The sequence below is a fragment of the Dipodomys merriami genome, unplaced genomic scaffold (assembly GCF_024711535.1).
Source record: "Dipodomys merriami isolate MVZ:Mamm:240054 unplaced genomic scaffold, mDipMer1.0.p SCAF_1248, whole genome shotgun sequence".
In the NCBI taxonomy this organism is placed as follows: domain Eukaryota; kingdom Metazoa; phylum Chordata; class Mammalia; order Rodentia; family Heteromyidae; genus Dipodomys; species Dipodomys merriami.
Genome location: NW_027202547.1, coordinates 72,545 through 92,151, shown reverse-complemented (window position 1 = coordinate 92,151; position 19,607 = coordinate 72,545). Strand labels below are relative to the sequence as shown.

General features: G+C 36.6%; 1 long non-coding RNA gene and 1 pseudogene across 1 annotated transcript; both read left to right on the top strand.

The window, feature by feature from the left end:
* The first annotated feature begins 437 nt into the window (after positions 1–437).
* Positions 438–12,014, top strand: LOC138823906 (uncharacterized). Its single transcript, XR_011370959.1, has 3 exons — positions 438–710; positions 6,947–6,997; positions 11,815–12,014. It is a non-coding gene; the product is annotated as an uncharacterized lncRNA (long non-coding RNA).
* Positions 12,015–14,389: 2,375 nt separating this feature from the next.
* Positions 14,390–14,489, top strand: LOC138823908 (U6 spliceosomal RNA; annotated as a pseudogene).
* Positions 14,490–19,607: the final 5,118 nt, after the last annotated feature.

The following is a 19,607-nucleotide window of genomic DNA, read 5'->3' as shown; positions in this document are numbered from 1 at the left end:
AGGAGGATCATGGTCAAAGTCACCCAAGCCAAGAAAGTTCTTGAGACTCCTTTCCAACTTCAGTGCCAACATATCAAGTGTGGAGGGCCAGCCTTGAGCAAAAGCAGCTCACAGACTGTGTCCAGATCTTGAGTTTAAGGTCCAGGATTGGCAACAAACAGACATACACAACAATCTGTGCAGCCATCCAGCTAAAGCAGGTTACTCTTTTGTCCCCAACTGCATTGGACAGAGTTCCTTGGGAAAAAAGGCTAGGCGAGCCGCTGTCATCTTGCTCTGCCCATACTGCTTGCATCACAGGATTACAGCCACACCCCCATTCTTTCATGTTCCTTTCTGACCAATGAGATACAAGAATGGTGACCACGCCCGCATTCCATGATGCGGGGGAGCACCAGGATTCCCTCTGTTTGTTTACAACACTACCAGAAGTTGAGGAAGGTAGAGGTGGTTGAGTGATCAGCAAGAGACTTGAGGAGAGTTTGGAGTATAGTAGGAAATTGATGCTCCCACCAGCGCCCCACCTCCCTCCCCACTTCTTGCGGTGCTGGGTTTCAAACCTCAGGCAATGGAGCACTCCAGCAGTCATAAGGCCCCAACCAGGTCCCTGCCCCTGGTCTTCTGCTCTGGGCCCATGTATCCACAATGCCACCTCCATCACTGCTCTTCCCACCTGTCACAGCTGCCAACAGCTTCTCTGAGCAGCACAGGTGAGTGGCTGCCCCAACACTACCCCTGCCGCTGGAAAGACACTCCGCTGGGGTCCCCCTGACCCCTGCTTGTTTCCTCTCCCTGGCTCTGAGGAGCCACCTTTCTGTCTTGGGCATTTCTGAGAAAGAGACTGAATAGAGACTCAGGCTGTGCTGGATCGGGGTCCTCCTATCTGTGACAGGTATGCTCCACCAAGCATGGTCCTCTGTAGTTGGGATGGTAGACATGTAGCGCCATGCTCAGTTATTGGTTTAGATAGATTATCCCAAACTTTTAGTCCATGCCAGCAGATTCTTGACCACAGATGAAGTTCTGGATAGTGCCGAAACCATCAGACTTCAGTCTCCTCAGAGGACAGTTGTGAGGAAACAAGGGATTCATACAGAGGGTTCTGTGGAGCATGGCTAGGCACAGAGGGAGCATCCTTCAGATAAGGTTCTCAGCAATTCTGTGAGCATATGACAGGAAGATACCCGGAAAAGGCTTAGGTGGGGTCTGTTATTAATTGTGCAACAGGTGTGGGATTATGAAACAAAACATGGCTCTCATCATTACTCTATCCCCATGAGGAAGGGGATCCTTCACTCTGTTGAGTTTTTCAGCTGAGGAAACAGATGCACAGAGAAGCTGGGTGACCTACTTATGACCTCAAGGTCACAGGAAGCTCAGCCTGACTTCTCTACCATGCTCCTTGGGACAATGGGTGCTATTCAGTCCACTTGATGTGGTGGGAATCACTTCTTGTCAGTTGTGGGTCTTGAACTCTAGGCCTGGGCGCCGTTCCCAAGCTCTTCAGATCAAGGCTAGTGCTCTACCACTTGAGGGCACTTCCGGTTTTCTGGTGGTTGTTTGAAGATAAGAGTCCCACAGACGTTTCTGCCCGGACTGGCTATGAACCATGATCATCATATCTCAGCCTCCTGTGTAGCTAAGATTAGAGTTCTGAGCCACTGGCACCCAACTTAAGCATAATTCTGATTTTCTTTCTTTGTCTCTCACATAGTAACTGGTTGAATGTTTTCTGGATGAGGTGGCCCAGTGTCCCTATGTGCCTGGAACCCAAGGTAGCCCTCTCATTCAGGAAGTGGGCTGTGGGTCAGGAGCTGTCTAGCTCAGACTGTTGAAACAGCTCCATGACATAAGCCCCTCTGTGCCCTGGCTAGACCATGATGGTTATTCATTTTCTTTTTTTTTTTTTTTTTTTTTTTTTTTTTTTTTTTTGTCGGTCATGGGGCTTGAACTCTGGGCTTGGGCGCTGTCCCTCAGCTCTTCAGCTCAAGGCGAGCGCTCTACCACTTGAGCTACAGCACCACTTCCGGTTTTCTAGTGGTTTATTGGAGATAGGAGTCTCACGGTCTTTCCTGCCCGGGCTGGCTTTGAACCGCGATTCTCAGATCTCAGCCTCCTGAGTAGCTAGGATTACAGGCGTGAGCCACCGGCGCCCGGCTTGGTTATTCATTTTCCATCCAACCTTCCTGGACTTACTGTATTGTATTGTTTTTTTACATCATTTTCTAGCACCTGGCCAAAATTATGATATAGTTATGGAATGAAAATGTAATGCCATCTTAAGAAAGTCATTTAGGGCTTTGTGAATGTGGCTTCATGGTACATTGATTGCCTAACATGCATGAAACCCTGGGTTAAATTCCCCATTACCACATAAACAAAAAAAACTGGAAGTGGTGCTGTGCCTCAAGTGGTAGAAGGCTAGCCTTGAGCAAAAAAAGAAAGACAGAAAGACAGAAAGAAAGGAAAATAGAGAAAGAAAGAAAGAAAGAATGAATGAAAGAAAGAAAGAAAGAAAGAAAGAAAGAAAGAAAGAAAGAAAGAAAGGAAGGAAGGAAGGAAGGAAGGAAGGAAGGAAGGAAGGAAGGAAGGAAGGAAGGAAAAAAAAAGCCCTGGGTTTCCCTTATTTGCAATAACTAGTGTATGTCTGAGTCAAGCAGAAATGATCAGATAAGTTGCTGTTAGGGAAATGAACCCTAAGATATGTATTTAAATGTTTTTTCTTTCATGTGATATTTTTCTAACACATTTATAAATTATTTCTTGGTTGTTTTGTATTTCCCTCACCCAGGGTATAACCCTTGCTTTCACTGTACTTGATAATGATATAATTTGTGGAGGGGAAGGGAAAAAACACGTCATTTAAATAGGGATACAGGTGGACCCATTGCAACAATGAGATATGCAAGTCGTTATGTCAAAAACGAACTTTACAACTTTGGTGGGGGGGATGGGAAGGAGGATTGGGTCTGGGGGCAGGTGGAGGATGGGAGGGGGTCAGAAGGGGAACCAAAGTAGGAGGATACAATGCTTGATAAGAAATGTACTCATCTTGCCCCTGTAATTGTAACCCTTCTGTACAGTATTTTCACAATATAAAAGAAAAAACTAGTAAATGCAAAATAAAGAATCCCTACTTTGAATATATAATTGCTCCTTCCAAACTGAAACCTGACAGTAGTCCCTAATTCATTAGGTCATTAGGTCACAGCAATTAATGCCAGTAATGTGCTTAGATTTCAGGTGAAGATTAATTCTGGAAATTCAAAGATTCCAGGATTTTGTGTGGTCACTGCTAATCACAAAGAGAAGGGTAATCTAAGTGACATTTGGAAACCTTTTTGGTCAGTGACTGCAAAAAAAGGCAGAGGCTAATTAACAGTTGTGACACAAGAGAAAAAATAACTCCAGATGGAAGGAATAAATGATAGTAACTAAGGTATACCAGAAATTGTTCTAGAAAACAATTTTGGTTATTGAAGAACTAGTTTTCAACTAGGCTTATTCCTCATTGCCTTTAGCATTCTAAATCTCTTAGGCTAGTTATTAATCTCTGTGTGATAAATGTATCTCTCTCTATGCTGTTCTTTCATACTCGATATCCTTTGCTTTCTAAAAATCTGTCTTTCTATATTTCTCTATGAACATTTCCTGATACTAAATACACCAATACAGATGGTAGAGGATGTTAATGGAGGGATCCCATAGCTAATGAGTCATTAATGTAACAGAATGGAAAAGGAGGACATATTATTGCTACCTCAAATTTTCTGAAAAGCTGCAATGGCATCATTTGGTTCAAATTTCCATTGTTTGTCTACATAGTGTCATTCAGTGCACATAAATGCAAATATGAGCCAGGTGCTGGTGGTTCACGCCTGTAATACTAGCTACTCAGAATGTTGAGACCAGAGGATTGTGGTTGAAAGACAGCCTGGTCAGGAAAGCCCATGAGACCCTTATCTTCAATTAAACACAGGTAACCCGGAAGTGGTTCTGTAGCAAAAGTAGTAGAGCACTCAACTTGACCTGAAGAGCTGAGGGACAGCGCCCAGGATCAGAGTTCAAGCCCCATGACCAACAAATAAAGTGAAAGATGACTTTGTTTCCCCCAAAGGAATGACAAAATTAATAATCTTCCCAAGCAGAAAAATAAATTCCAAAATGATTCAATGCACCTACTTTTGCTGAATTACTTACTTTATGGCTTCTTTGCTGGACATATTCTCTACTTTTAAAAATAGTCAAATATTAGCTTTACAAAAAATTTCATCAAATATTAGTTATTTCAAAAGAGAAGTCTATTCAGTTGATGTCACTTAGCTTTCTTACTATCTTAGTTCAAAGCTAACCCAGGCAGGATAGTCTCTCAAATTCATTTTTAATTAAACACCAAAAAAGCACAAGTAGAGTTTTGGCTCAAGCAGTTGAGTACTAGCTTTGGGGGCAGGTGGGCAGGAAAGAAAATTGTTCAGGGACAGGGTCCAGCTTCTGGATTCAAGCCCCAGAACCAGCACAAACGAACCAAACAAGCAAACAAAAAAACCCAGATATTTCTTTGGGATCCTCCTTAAAGGAGTACTCATTTGAAAAGAGGCTCCTTTTGGTGATCATACTCACTGGATCCTGCTTTTCTGGAATCCTTATTGCTCTGGAGAACTCAGGACAGACTAAAGAAATTGATAACTGACTCCTGCAAATAGTGATTCCTCTCAGGGGTGAAATATCCATCCATAAGGCACTTTAAACCTCCATGTCTTTGTTTCTTTGCAGTAGAACACTTTTTAAACAACGTTATTTCCTTTTGTTCTATGATGGCTTTCAAATGGCACATTATTTTTGTAATACTCTCAACTAGAACTTTACAGAAAAGTTTTATATGAGTAAAGAACATATTTGAAAAAGTCAAGAACAGAGTTTCCTTCAAGCCTTGGGATTCTTTTCTTGTACAGTAAAAAGGAAAGCACAAGTTAACTTGAACTTTGTCATTCCTCTATGTTCCATTCCTCTCCTGGGATCAGTTTCCACATTCAGTTACCATTACTTCCAGTAACAATTGATGGTGCTGCTTGAGGTATAATAAATGTTTACTGGCTTCACTGAAATAACACAAGGACACCTTTGGACATGAGGTAACACGTGTTTCAGAGAAAACTTAGTAAAGAGAAAATATGAAAATTATATTGCTTATAAATATATTATCCATGAGTATATTGAGTTCAAACTTTTTAAGGTCTCTGTAAATTAAAGTGAATTGTAAATGGGAAGAAGGTTCTCAGATCATTCCTTTTGTGAGTGTATGTACAGCACATTATTTCCCGTGTATATGAATTAACAGTAAGGGAAACTATAGCAATAATAGGAGAAAGAGAAGTTCTGTGTTAAAGTATATGGGTTCAATACACTATAGAAGACTCTACAAATAAGACAACATTGAAACAATAAAGCCAAGTCCAGTATGTAGATTTATGGGAGTGATGTAGAGAAAGCATTACTCCTAGGTGGAACACGAAGTATGAAGCCACTCCCTTTCTAAATCACACTTGCTAATCACACAACTCTGTAGAAAGTATAATGGAAGTATAATTCTGGTTCCAATGCAAGTCAGATATAAAAGCATGCACTTAAATGGAAAAAAAATCCATCTTGAGAGAACAGGGCTTATACTAGCAATGAACTGCTGGCTAAGATGATATTTCTTTTTCTTTCCTTATATATTTATTGTTGTTGGTGGTGGTCTTGGCACTTGAACTCTGGGCCTGGGCACTGTTCCTCTGCTATTCAGCTCAAGGCTAATGCTCTACCACTTGATCCACAGTGAAACTTCCAGTTTTCTTGTAGTTAATTGCAGAAAAGTGTCTCCAGTACTTTCTTACCCGGGCTGGCTTTGAACCCCAATCCTCAGATCTCACCACCACTCAGCTTACGATCACATTTCTAACAGTGTACACTCAGGATATGTAATGGGTATATTAATCTATCTTTATTTGAATTCTTGAGTTAAAAATCTCGGCTACAGCATAGACTTTACACTCACAAAAATGTTTATAGCTTAAAAGTTGATACTTCTGGAGAAATAAAACCTAAGAATGTAATGGAGTCTGGGAAGTTCAGTTTGCAACCAGCTAGGCTAGAACAGTCTTTGCAACAGTACCTATAATTGAGGAGCCAAAAGCTGTATTGGAAGAATGGCTCAGGTGATGGAATACCAGTCATGAGCAAGATTTATGAATAAGAGCTTGAGGCTTTTGTGTACATATATACAAACATACACATAAACACAGAGGCACTTATATGTGCACACACAAATGCACAAATGAAATGACTCTCATAATATGTAGAAAAATTACAAAACAATAGAAAATATGTCCTGAGTAAGACTAGAATTATGTGATAATTTTTAATATTAGAAAGTCCTCAAGTTACTTTTTTCAAAAGTATTTGAGAATATTACATAGGTAGGGACCAGAGATAGTAAGAGAGTCAAGTAATCATTATTAAAGGTATCGGATCCATTGAGGAATGAATCAGAGACCCCGCAGGTGCATCTGAAAATGTTCATATCCTGTGTCAAATGTTAGAAAATGTTTGAAAATTGTACAGGAACAGTCTGAGCAGTGTAGTGGGTAATATCACTGGAGAAATTCAGAATTGGTAATCTGTATTTAGATTAAATACAACAAGAAACTATGGCAGGGCAATGTGATATAAGCCTAGAATTCTAGCACTCAGACTAAAACAGAAGATTAGAGAGTGGAATTACATAGTGATACCTTCCCTGGACCAGGTAGTATAATTTTGTCTTAATAAAACAAAGCAAACAAGAAAGGAATACACAGTTGGAATGCTGGGCTAATTTTGTCATTTTTTGCGAAGTCAAGTTTCCTATTGAAATGCAACTCATATATAATCCTCACTTGTGTTTTAAATTCTCTCTCCATTACAGAACATTCCTAGATGCAAAATGACTCATGATTACCTTCCAAAATTTGAGAAAGTAAGTAATCATCATTCTGTTGGATTCCAAAGAAATGATGAAGGATTACAAAGGCTTAAGCCTGGAGAAATAGCAAAGTTTATCTAATGTAGGACTTTGTAAATGTTGCTAAATTAGAATTGAGATTTAAAATAAATATTTTGGTTTTGTTTGTAATTTCATATTCTATTAGATATTTCAAAATTCTTTTCTTTTTTTGTCAGTTGTGTGGCCTGAACTCTGGGGCTGCACACTTTCCCTCAGCTCTTCAGCTCAAAGCTAGTACTCTACCACTTGAGCCACAGCACCACTTCCGAGTTTTTTCGCTTATGTGGTGTGGAGGAATCGAACCCAGGGCCTCATGCCTGTAAGGCAAGCAGTCTACCACTGAGCCACCTTCCCAGCCCCAAAATTATTTTTAAATAGAGGGTTTAATTGACAAATTCACAAATGATTCTTGCGGTCTACTTGCCTAGAATATTCTTTCAAGAGAGATATAATTAGAAATTAGTTAATAGATAATTCCAACAATTCATGTATAAAATGATAATGTGAATAATGTAGACAGAGTTGCCAAGAAATGCATGATATTAATTTATAAATTTATCAAAAGCAATTTTTTGAAGCTTTGGTATAACATAGTATGAGGAGAATAATTGTGTGACATCTTTTTCTTCTACCTATGTAACACAGGAAGCAATTCCCTTAATTATGTGCCTCTGTATACAATGAGAAAAATGCAAGATTGGGGGTTTGTTTTCATTTTTTTGTTTTATTGGTTTGTCCTAGTGCTTGAACTCTGGTCCTGGACACTGTCTCTGAGCCTGTTCATGCTCAAGGCTTGTGCCCTACCATTTCAATCTCAGTGCCACTTGTGTCTGGCTTTTGCTGAGAAGTTTATTGGAGATAAGCATCTAAGGAACCTTCCTGCCTGGGTTTGCTTTTAACTGTAACATTGCGCTCTTAGCATCCTGAATATCTATGGTAATTAAAAAAGTATAAATATAAATAATATTTGCAAATGGTCTGATCTCAAGAATACTAGGGGTGGGAAAATGATGCAACACAGTTTATTGTGGTGTTCTTTCCAGAACATGGAGGGCATCACATTAGCAGAGGTGTAGTATTTTTCACAATAAAGATAAGCTATTAGTGTTGTAAATTAAGGGAACCTTTGAGGTGCACCCTACACCTTGGAAACTGTTGGGGTATGATGACTTTATGGCATAAGTCTTCGGATTGATGGTCACATAAATAATAGCTTACCCTGATAAACAATTGCTTACTCTTGAAAAATTAATTATTACAGATGCTTCATAGTTTTATCCTTTACCAGAATGTGGCTATTTTTCTGTTTATTTCTCAATCTGTAGCAACCCATTGGAATATGAATCTATTGCAGAATTACATAACATGCAAACAGGTATTCTTTTGAATCTCTCAGGTAGGAATGTTCAGAATTTGAAAATGAGTAGATATTAGTCATAGGAATTTTGAAGAACACATATATTCTGTCCTCTTAACAACTTATTTACTTTTAAAAGTTATGGGTTTCCATTGAATGAAACTGTTTACTGTTTTTGTATGAGAAAGTTTAAATTTATTCTTTTTTCAAAATATTGGCAAGTATATTGTGAAAATATTGTCTAGTTGGATAACATTCAAGTTGATGGCCCTCTGATTAAAAAGGTGTAATTAATTCAAATTTAATGCCAAATAGTATTGATTTTTAAAAGTTACTAAAAAATAATAATATTTACTATACCAATACAGTGAAATTTTATTTCATGTAGCTTATTTATTTAATTTAATTTTCTTGTCAAAGTTATGTACAGTGGAGTTACAGTAATTGTAAGGTAGTGAATACATAATGTTTCAAACTTGTTATCCCCTTTCTCATTTTTCTCAGTTTTCCGTCACCACAATACCCCTCACAAGTTGTAATGTACATTTTCATCATATTGTCTTGAGAGCATTGTTATTGCATTGGTTTGCCCTTTGTCCTATTTCTCACCATTTTGTTGTTCCTATTCCTTTCCGTAATTAAGGTAAATGTATACCAGTACACAGGGTATCCAAATCAAAAACAGCAGGGAATAAACCATAGGGAAAAATGTCAAAAGAAAATAGAAATCACATAGTACATTAAAAACAACAACCGCAAATAAAAATCTCTGTTTCCATATCTTGGATTTTATTTTGCTTAGCATCAGCATATATGGTCATATATATAACATAACAAAGGCCCTGGAAAATAATAGTTGCATGGACATGATATCATGAAAACAACATTTAACTGTTTAATATGGTAAAGATGGAATTAGGATTGGTGAATTCGCAATTCTGTTAAAGGAATTTCAAAAGAGTTTTAAAGTTATGACAGGTAAATTTTAATTGTTCAAACTTTTTAACAACTTAGCCTATTAAAAAAAATAAAATTGCCTGGGAGAATAGGCTTTCATGCAAAGAAATCCATGGAGACTTAGCTGAGAGGGAGTGATGTGGGTGAAGATGGCTCTTTTTCACACTAAACAGACAAACCTCACAAACCTTGCTGTAAATCCTGTAGGTTACCTTAAGAATTTTCCTTACCCAAAAAATATACTCTTACTGTGTGAAACAAGGTTGTAGTGGAATTTAAATTCAAAGTTCTTTAAAAAAAGACATCAAAGCCGGGTGCTGGTGGCTCACGCCTGTAATCCTAGCTACACAGGAGGCTGAGATCTGAGGATCGCGGTTCAAAGCCAGCCCGGGCAGGAGAGACCATGAGACTCCTATCTCCAATAAACCACCAGAAAACCGGAAGTGGCGCTGTAGCTCAAGTGGTAGAGCGCTCGCCTTGAGCTGAAGAGCTGAGGGACAGCGCCCAGGCCCAGAGTTCAAGCCCCACGACCGACAAAAAAAAAAAAAAAAAAAAAGACATCAAAATTGTGATTTGACCTTTACTTACTAAACAGCAATTCTCTGAAAAAGATAATTGTGTGCAAACTGTTTAGGGGAAAGTGCCCTCTACAATGAAAGAAGATATTGGGTTTACACTTTTCTGTTTATAATACTTTCCACAATGTCTTTGCATATAAAGCACTGAAACACAGAAAAAAATCTGATTGGATACTTCAAACAAATGATTTCGCATTTCTAAGTGGCTCAAAAATATAATATCATTATTAACATGAGACTGTGAAGACTTCTCTTATTACATAAGCCAAAAAGTTTTGGGATCAGAAAAGAAGAGCAAATGGAAAAAGTAAGAAAACAGTATTCTTCGAAGCCCTAGCTAAGCATATTAGCTTCAGCAATGGAGGGAGGCCAAAACTTTTTAAAATAGATTGTCTTAATATTTTACCTACATAAAGTGGTTTTACAGAGCCTATTTGTCTCACTTCAATGCACACTAGATCGAATGAAGACATAAAAATAAGTTCCACATCCAAATAAAATAGTTTTAAAAGAGAAACCATGAAGACGTAGCAGTGGGAGAGGTCTTATAGTCCTTCCACTTCACTAGACTTTAACCCAAGAAGCTGTGATTAATTGGAAATCAGGTAAGAGCTAAGAGGAGGACATAGAAATAGGTCATCGAAGTATTGTCCTTTGTAACAGACACTGTCATCCAAGGTATCGGTGATTTAACTCTATTCTTCTCCATACATCTTGTTAAGCAAATGCAAGACCAAGAGAAAAATAATCTATTGAAGTAATTTTGAAAAGAATAACTTCACTGTTCCTGATATGGTATCTAACGAGAATCTTAAGTGAGAAGATAAAAGTGGAGTATTCTTCGCTTTCCTCTAAGCATCTTGTTAGCAAATTATATCTTTGAGGTTAGAAGTAATTGAACCAAAAAGTGGTGGAGTACTTATTTTTGTGGGCACTTTAGACATAAGAATACTTTCAAGGTAAAAGAAAAAACAGTATAGCTAAATATTTGTGATCACAGCTTCTTGGACTGGTTTTTTGGAGAAAAGGTTTTACCTGAGAGTTTGTCCTCATTATCATAGATGTTGGGTTTTCGTGGCAACCAAATTCAAGAGGGAAGTTTAATGGACTCGCTTGGACAAATAAAAAGCATAATAGAAAAAATGGCAAATAATCTTTAGTGAATTACTTTGACCGATTATTTTGCCAGAACAAAGAAGGAAAGATATAATTCAAAATCACTTGACTGAAAAGTATGAAAAAGAGTAGTAAAGAGAGATGAGAGAAAACATAGAGGACTGTTTTCTCTCCAACAGAGTAATGGGTTTTGATCTTGTTTCTTCCATTCTATATTCACCAGCTATCAAATGTATCTCAGGACTGGAATATCCAGTTCAGACAAAGATCTCCCATTAGAAAATATTTGCTGCAGATGTAGGTGATTTATAACCTTAGACAATCTATTTAAATCTGTTCAAAATTCTCCCCTACCCCAAACTGCCCTCTTTGAACAGTTGGTTTGCTTTTCACATACTGCCCTTGATTAACTATTTAATATTTTGAGAGATCATATTCATACTCTGTAGAGTTTGCTGTTTGGTTGTGATTTTTATGTGTTTGATTTTTGTTGTGCTTTTAAATAAATTTCAAAAGGTTGTGCAATTGTGTTACAATTAAATATGTCCATGTAATTGTCCAATGCTCCTGGATCACAGTCACTCCTTCTATCATTCTCAACCAACTCCTTCTCCAAGATTTATTTCAGATTTACCACTTCCTTTATCACATGTGTACATTGAGTATTCTAGTTGTGCTTGCCACTTTTTCATTTTTCATTCATTCTGTTTTTACTAATATTCTTCTCTGGTTTCAACTTCTTGATAGTCATTCTGTTAAATTGTCTGTTCATACTTTGACAGGTTTATATACATTCTATGGCATTTCAATCCTGCATATACTTGAACTGATATCAGCTTATATTTCCATAATTAATTCATCTGCAATAACAATTTGCAAGACTGGAGACGTGAAGCACCTAGACATGATTTTATTCTCATCCATTTGGAAGATTAATCTTTATTCAACAAGAAAGTTTAAAAATGGCTTAGAATGTTTTCCTAACTACCAGTTTTTATAAATGGCTTTGTACAATGGTTTGTGATTATTTTACTTTACATGGGATAATATTCTCTACTACGTATAACTTTTGGGAAAAGAAGAAAACTAAAATTTATTACTGTGGAGGAATATGATAGAAATAGAAGACAGATTTTATGTTTGTCACATCTCTCATGAGTACCCATATTCAAGACTTAAAGTCATATTTCTTAAGGAAAACATCAAACAACATGATAATGCAACTATTCGTGATCTTTTAAAATGTACTTTATTATTTGATGAAATTTACTTTATTAGCTAATGTTTAGGCTTGAAATATGGGAGGCTGATCTAGGTAACACATTTCTGGAAGGCATCTACTGAACAACACAAATGGTCGGGGCTACTATTTCTATAATTTAAGGAATGGTTGAACCTGTTTGGTATTAGTGCAGGATAATAAATCAACTCTATTGTAACTTGCTCCTTCCACTTGAAAAACTTTTGTTACTAAGTATATAATTGTCAAATGTCATTTTGGCGAATGTGCCTTTAAAAAGTTTATTTGAGGGGCTGGGAAGGTGACTCAGTGGTAAAGCACTTGCTGGCATGCATGTTTTTCTGAATTATATTTGACTTCTAAGTCAAGTTTTCCTATCCTTGGTAGAAAAATTATGGATCTATCCTTCCAGGAACTATTTTTTGGCCTACTTATACTGGACTGAAATCTTTCATTAATCATTAGGAGAGGGGTATTAAAAATATTCTTGTGACATTTGTGATCTTGTTCACTAATATGGGCTGGTCATCTGTAAATTGAAAGTGTGAATTACAGTAGTTTCTCTCAGATTTTGTGATCTCATCTTTCATTTTAAGTTGCCTTGCATTTCACAATTGCTTACTGCTAAATCCTGTGTAATTGGGGCCCTGAATTATTATAGGAAATGAGGAGTTGAGATGAGTCTTCAATTACTTTCTGTTGGCATGTGGCATGGGCCTAGGTGTGAATACTTGCCCTTCTTATCTGATGATACAGATAACTAGGACCTAGGATCCTAGGACGCGTGGATCCTGTAGAAGAATAATACCTTTTGGACATCATATCAGCAAAATTTGGGTATGATCAGAAATATGGGGAAAACCATTCTGAGTCCAGCGAGTTAAAACAATATACAGAGCAGCAGAGTAAAATCCCTTACAGATTAAAGGAAAACAACATTTTCTTTTACCATGTGAATTCAGGAGACTAAGAACACTTAGAAGGTATCACAAGTTTATATCGAAGACATTGCATTGATACTTCTTATATTCTAATAAATATTCTAAACCTAATTATTTATATTCCTATCTATTTATTGTAATAAATATCAAATTATTTGTCAAATTATCGATTAATTCTAGCAAGTTTCATTGTGTGAAACATAAAATTAGCACATATAAATATAAAATATATAACTGTATGTAATCTAAGGAAATGTTTTTCATTGTTCTGTTGTGGTTAGGGTATCAAAGGCAACTCTGTTTTACAGTATTATTCCATTATCTCTACCTCAGAGTTTGGTAGAGTTAGACCTAAAGCTTTACCATTTGTAGATTTACAGCCTAGAGGCAAGAGGAAACACTGTGATTAAAACATTACCAATTTAAGGCCTAATATCAAGGAAAAATATGGACTTCTCCTGGAGCTATGGAAATATTTGGCGGTAGAAATTCAGTAGTGTAAGTTCCTGCCTGATTGGATGGTAGACAGGACAGGACATTAGGTAATCATGCATAAGAACAATTTTTTTTCACCTTCTTGGCTTTAGCTACTTTTGAAATGGTAGGTATAATAAACAATTATATTTTGATAAAATACTTTCTACTCAGAACTGTTTATTTCTCTATGATCCCTTGTAACTATGATTAGTTTTTTTTTTCCAGTAAGATAATCTTTGCTGTCAGGGTAAGATATTCTGGTTGGTCTGTTACTACATGGAAGAAGGGTAAAAGGTCAGTAGACATTTGTGCCAGTAAGACCTCATTTGGGAAATTTTAAGCTGCAAAAGTTTAGAAGTAGCTCTTCAGCAAGGCTTACTTTGAATCCATTAGCTCCACAAAGCTAACTCAGTTGATAAATAAGTACTTGAAAAGCCATATCTTTGAACCTAGCTATAAAGGCTACAAAATATGATGAAATTTAAAATGAAAAAGACTTAAAATAGTCATTGGCAAATAATTGCAAGTGTGAGCAATCTACCGAACAATATGTTTTTTCCACTATACACAGAATTTCAGAGAAATAAGATCAATAGCATTGTTAGTAACAATAAGGTTTCCTTGTTACAAATAGGCAACCAAGGATATATGCCTGTATAAAGATTACATCATTAACTACTTAAATTTACAGGATACTACATGCTTCAGCAGCACGTATACATAAATTACAACAATATAGAGATTAACATGCCACTTGGACAGGGATGATATGAAAATATGCGAAGTATTCCATATTTTTCATCCTTCAGATGCAAGAAATGAAAAACAGTTATTAAAAAGTTGATTACAAAAATACAAGTGTAACAACACATGCGATTCATATAATTAAAAGTTAGTCTTTTCACAATGATTTATTTTCTCTTTTTCCATTTTTACTATTCTAAATTATTCTAACTGGAAAGTAGAGAACTGATAGAAAGCAGAGGAAAGATTTTCCTGTGTATTAAAAGGTACAGACTGAAAATGAGGACCAATGGTGTCTTCATGTGCAGCTTATTCTAGGAATGAGAAAATAGGAAATAATACCTTCTATGTAAATGATTTGGGAAATGGCAGAGCAGAAAGTGAAATGATGCAACCAAAAATATAAAAGCAAAATAAGTTAGGATAATTATGGAGCAATCATATTATCTATGAGAACCATGAAAGAGAGAGAGGAAGAGAGACATGTGCAATGAACTAACTAGCCACAAAATCCATGCCTCTGATCAATTTATAGAGCAAAAAATTTTATTTTTAAAAGAGATGGAAATAGAATTTATAGTGTGTCTCTTTATGATGTGCAATGTAATGTATTGATATGCATTGTGTTGATCACTTTTCTGTTACTGTGAGGAAAATACCTGCAAAGAACATTTCTAAGGAGGAAACTATTATATTGACTCATGGTTTAAGAGAACACAGTTTAAGATAAAGTGTCTCCATTGTTTTTAATTATATTTTTATTATCTTAAATAATTGTACAAGTGAATTTCCATTCAACAAATCAGTTTTTAAGTACAATGGATCTTTACATAACTTCACCACACCCTTCCAAATCTCACCCCACTTTAATTTTTTCTACTGTCATACTATCTGTATTGAATATTATGCCTTCACTCTTTTCCTCCATAACTCTTTTTAATCCTTCCCTTTGAATTCCCCTCATATCTTAAATGATAGTTTCCTGGTATTCATTTTGTTGGATTAAAAATTCAATTTTATAAGAAAATACACCTTTTAAATTCTCTGCAAATAGAATGCTTTGGTTGATATTGTTGTGAAAACTTGTATAAAGTTCTATCTTCCAAATATGAGACAGAACATGGGTCCTTTGTGTGTGTGTCTCTGACTTAGTTTACTTAACATATTTTTAGATCTATCCATTTCTTTGCAAATAATGTAACAGTCTTCATAATGGATGGGTGCAATACAATTGTGTATATGTGCCACACTTTCTCTAACCATCCCTCTGCCAAAGGGCATCTGGGCTGTTTCCTTAAGTTTTCTACAGTGAATAGTGCAGCAGTGAACATGGTTGTGAAAGGGATTTTACTGTAACCTTTTGGAAGAATTCATCACTATCTTTCTGGGAACAATCTTCTAGCCAGTTTTCCAGAATAAGCACATCCCTCTCTTCATCTCCATTAGAACGTATTGCAAATCCTCCAAAACACACTACCCCCTACAGGTCACAATAAGCTAAAACCACATGGTGCCCATATTTTTTCAATAGTGTTTTTCATAATTGTACATATTATTTAGTGAGAACTTTCTTTTTTTGGTTATTTATTTTTTATTTATTTTTTTAAATTTAATTTAATTTTATTTGTGAACATACTGTACAGAGGAGTTACAATTACATGGGCAGGATAATGCGTTTAGTGAGAACTTTCTATGTACTTTTCTAATGTGGGAATGAGGGACATGACAATAGTGTAAAGGTAAGAAATATGCAATTTAATTAGCTATTATCATATTTAAAATCATTTTCAGCTCTAACTCATAGCCTCACTTACTATTATTTTAATCTTTATTTGATTACTTCATCTATCCTCTAACTTATAACAGGTGAGTTAAATATGAAGGCAGAAACCGTGGTTTGATTTTGACACTCATGTGTGAGGATGCACAATAAGGGCAAATAGATGAATTGGATTTAATAGTTATTATCCATTTTGTTAAAGTAGAGATGATTTTGCCAAACTGATTCTCACAATTCATATTATATTCAACAACAAGAAACGTGTGACAATTCCCTTTGTTTTGCTCCTTATTAACTTTTGTTTCCATTTAATTTTATTTTTATTTATTTATTTTTCGTCTGTCGTGGGGCTTGAACTTGGGCCTGGGTGCTCTCCCTCAGCTCTTCAGCTCAAGGCGAGCACTCCACCACTTGGGCCACAGTGCCACTTCCGGTTTTTGAGTGGTTTATTGGAGATAAGAATCTCTCGGACTGGGCTGGGAAGGTGGCTCAGTGGTAGAGCGCTTGCGTTGCATGCTCAAGGCCCTGGGTTTGATTCCTCAGCACCACATAAGCAAACAGAATAAAGCCGGAAGTGGCCCTGTGGCTCAAGTGGTAGAGCGCTAGCCTTGAGCTGAAGAGCTGAGGGACAGCGCCCAGGCCCAGAGTTCAGGCCCCACGACCAGACCCAAAAAAAAAAAAAAAAAAAAGAATCTCTCGGACTTTCCTTTCCTGTCTGCTTAAACTTGCAATCCTCAGATCTCAGCCTCCTGAGTAGCTAGGGTTACAGGCATGAGCCACCGGCGCCCGGCTACCATTTTATTTTATAATGAAGGATTATTTCACAAATCTATTGTAGATACAAAAATATACTAAAATATTTCTATCCGTATGCATTGATATATACATACACACATATATTACACAGGTTATAAAGATAATATATAACTTCTGGAACTGCACAATTTACTAAATTATTAAAATCATTGATGGCTGGAATCCTGGTTACTCAGGAGGCTGAGATCTGACGATTGTGGTTTGAAGCCATCTTGGGCAGGAAAGTCCATGAGCCTCTTATCTCCAAACAACCGACAGAAAATCAGAATTGGAACTGTGGCTGAAAGTGGTAGCGTGGTAGCCTTGAGAGAAAAAGCTCAGGGACATCACCTAGGCTCTTAGTTCAAGAAGTGCAATCTATCCCAAAAAATCTATTTAATTTACCCCTGTGTAAGTAGAGTATTTCCGTCACCCAAGTGCACATCCATACCCATTTGCAAAGTAACTGTTTTGTCTGAAGTACCACAAAACATTATCACTTAAGTAGAAAGTATTGCAATGTGGGTTCATTCTATCTCTCTCATGGATTTTTCTCCACTCAAATACTCAAATCTTACATTTATTCCAATTATTTAAAATCATAGTTTTTTCTTTAATACCCATAATATTAGAGTTTGAATTGAGTGTCTTGTGCCCCCAAAATGGTTGTTCTTACCACTTTGTCATGTCCTCAGACTTAAATTATCCTGATTATTTTTCAGATAGAATCTGGCTTCCTACTTGTATCTGATTTTGGGCTCAGTACACTTTATGTTATTCTTCCTGGAATTTAAAATAACAGGTGCATGGCATTGTGTACAGATCTTTCTGTCCAGTCTGGGTTTTAAGCACTATCCTTACAACAGTTCGCTCCCATGTAGTCAGGATATTCATAAGCTTGTCATAGTTTTTTTTATTTGCATTTTCTGCAGGTTCTTGAGTACTGAATTAATTTGTGTTTTCTTGGGTTGTTTTGTTTGATTTGAATATACGGATTATTGTTCTTCACTTTTCCTTTTGTTTCTTTCACTCATGTTCTTACCTAAAGTGCTGAGAAACCAATTCTTCTTTCTCAAGATAGTCAAGATGAATATTATTTATTCCAAAGAAATTTCAGTAATATTTAAACACCTCATACCTATGAATAGTATACAAATGCTAAGTTCTGAGAAGGATCTTTTTATTTGCACAGCAGTCTTTGGCATACACAGACAGATCATGAATTTTATGAAGTTAGTAAAACTACAGATGCTCGCCAGGTGGAGAAAAACCTATTATTAATTGTTTGACAGTGTCTTCCCTTCTCGTGAAAGAAATATGCTGCTTGATGCAGGATTACACAAAATCATATTCCTAGGAGGAACCTAAAAATCATCTAATACAACAGACTTGAGAGAGATGAATTGACTTCCTGAATAATTTACTTTTGGGTCAAATAAAAGCTGACTTCCAAAGAGAGAGTAGACTTTAGAGAAACATGAGTTGTATGTAAATAGGTGCTTAGCTGATTTTGTTAATTTGTGAACTAATACAGGGAAATAAAGTATAGCAAGGTTAAAATTAAAGAACTTCACATTGAAATACACATTTGTGTGTGTGTGTGTGAGGGTGTGTGTGTGTGTGTGTGCACGCTCGTGCGAGTACGCGCACACACATGTGCATGTGCTCATGCATACATTCATTATTCTTGCGGCTTGATACTGAGTAGGCATTATTCTTAACCTTCTGTGCCCAAAGGTAGTGTTCTACCACTTGAGCCACTGTTCCACTTTTGGTTTTTTAGAGATAATCACTTGTATTTTCATGATTTGACTAGCTTTGAACAGTGGCCTTCAGATCTCAGCTTCTTGAGTAGCTACCTAAGCTGATTCAGCCTCTGAGTAGCTAGTTAAAATTCTGTCTGTCCTCTATGCTTCACTGCTCTTTTATTCTTTTCCTGAGGTAATCACAAGCGTAAGTCATGTATATGTCTAGTTACTTTAAAAAATACTCTTACTGCTTGGCACCAGGGGCTTCCACCTCTACTTTTAACTACTAAGGAGGCTTGAGAATAGAACCAGGCCAAAAGTTTAGTGGACCTCCTTCTCAATCTATAGCTGGGTGCATTGGATCATTTCCACCACACTGCACTATCTACAGGCTAAGATTGGAAGAACTGCGGAATCCAGGCCAGCCAAGGTAGGAAGCTAGACAAGTTGGTCTGCAACTCTGATGCCATTGATGATGGGAAGGCTAAAATGACAGATCAGGTGCATGTTCTTGTGGAAAGGGAACCCCTATCCTAAAATTAACCACTGATATGACGCCTGCCTAGCAAGAGCAATAACTCAAGTTGAAATCCCCACAATTTCCCACAACCAAAATAAGTATATACATTAACATACAAAAACTTAGTAGAATCTGTTCTTTGCTCTAATATCAGCTTTATCTGATTATCATATGATGTGACAGAATAGGTTCTTTATTAAACTTAAGATATATTTTAAAAGACCTAGAAAATTCTTTCTCACTTATTAAGTGCAAATGTATGGCAAATTGTCTCATTTCTTACATATTTGACTATCACTATAAATTCAGCTTATGATTATTATGAATAGT